Source organism: Salvelinus sp. IW2-2015, unplaced genomic scaffold (genome assembly GCF_002910315.2).
Source record: "Salvelinus sp. IW2-2015 unplaced genomic scaffold, ASM291031v2 Un_scaffold5704, whole genome shotgun sequence".
NCBI lineage: Eukaryota > Metazoa > Chordata > Actinopteri > Salmoniformes > Salmonidae > Salvelinus > Salvelinus sp. IW2-2015.
This window is the reverse complement of record NW_019946969.1, coordinates 18,982-20,199: the sequence shown is the minus strand read 5'-3', so window position 1 is coordinate 20,199 and position 1,218 is coordinate 18,982. Positions and strand designations below refer to the sequence as shown.

General features: G+C 36.8%; 1 long non-coding RNA gene across 1 annotated transcript; it reads left to right on the top strand.

Moving 5' to 3' along the window:
* Nucleotides 1-306: 306 nt before the first annotated feature.
* On the top strand, nucleotides 307-729 carry LOC139026757 (uncharacterized). Its single transcript, XR_011478683.1, has 2 exons — nucleotides 307-385; nucleotides 420-729. It is a non-coding gene; the product is annotated as an uncharacterized lncRNA (long non-coding RNA).
* Nucleotides 730-1,218: the final 489 nt, after the last annotated feature.

The window sequence follows — 1,218 nt, the reverse complement described above, 5'->3', positions numbered from 1 at the left end:
TTCTATTGATTTCAACATGATATGGATATTAGCCTCAGGGGGAAAATCCAGGCTCTGAATTGGAAGAGTGCTATTTATGAGATTTATCAGAAAGTGACTAACAAAAAAAGAGTTGTCCTCTAACCAGTGATGTACACATTATTCCCAGATTCCGTGTGGTTTTTGAGCTGTTAGTTTTAACAGGACGTGCAACCTCATCTCCATCCTGTCACACAAATTATTTTAGCATGATATCGATGAGTGATGGCAAATAAGGGTTGTGTTCCTTTGTTTAGCGACCCCTACATTTAAATGCATCACTCCAAATTGTAGCTGACTGTCTTCTGCAGGTTGTCCTCTAACCAGTGAGGTAAACGATATCTCCCATTTCCATGTTTTTTTGGATGTGTTTTGAAAACATTTACATGTGTTTTGTTTAGTTGTGTTAGTTTCAACAGCACGAACAACCTGATTTCCCCCCTAATCGATATCAGTGATTTATTGCTACTTGTCAAAACAACAGCGTTTCTGGTGCTTGTGCAGTTTATAAGGAGCTTGTTTAAAAAAATACAAGAAATATGATTATTGTGGCAGATGTTTGTGTAAATAGCACATGTTATGTTTAGGTTTTCAATTTATCACATATTGGTTATTGATTTGGACACGTTAAAACTGTGTTTTGACATTGAGGCTATCCCACCTAGCACAATGTAATTGAAAAGTCGTTGAAAATAAGACTATGCAACCAAATATTTTTTTTAACATTTTTTATTATACCATGCCTTACCATTAAGTTAATTATTGACAATACATATTAACAAAGGGGTGTCCATTTGGTTTTGGTAATTCATGTTTACAATTCATGTAACTTTTAGTAATCATAATTATTTATGCAACCAACTGACAATTTTCGGGTATAATTATATTGACATTGTTTCCCTTCTTTTAGAATAGCAGGGTTAATTCTTAGATGTGCCAACCCAAATGTACTAGAGCATGACATTGGGGGCTGGGCCCCGATCCAACAACATGCCTATCTAGTGAACCCTGAAAAGAGAGAGAAGCTCTACAGTGAGGTGGAAAGTTACTACGGATATTGCAGGAGTTTCCTCTTGAAATCAGACATGTCCGTGGTAAGGACAACTTGGTTGCTGATTGTCTCAAGGGTGGCAGTCAAATAGATTTGTGTTTTGCGTTTAGCCAGTGCGTTACCATGGATCCGACATGAATCATGATCTG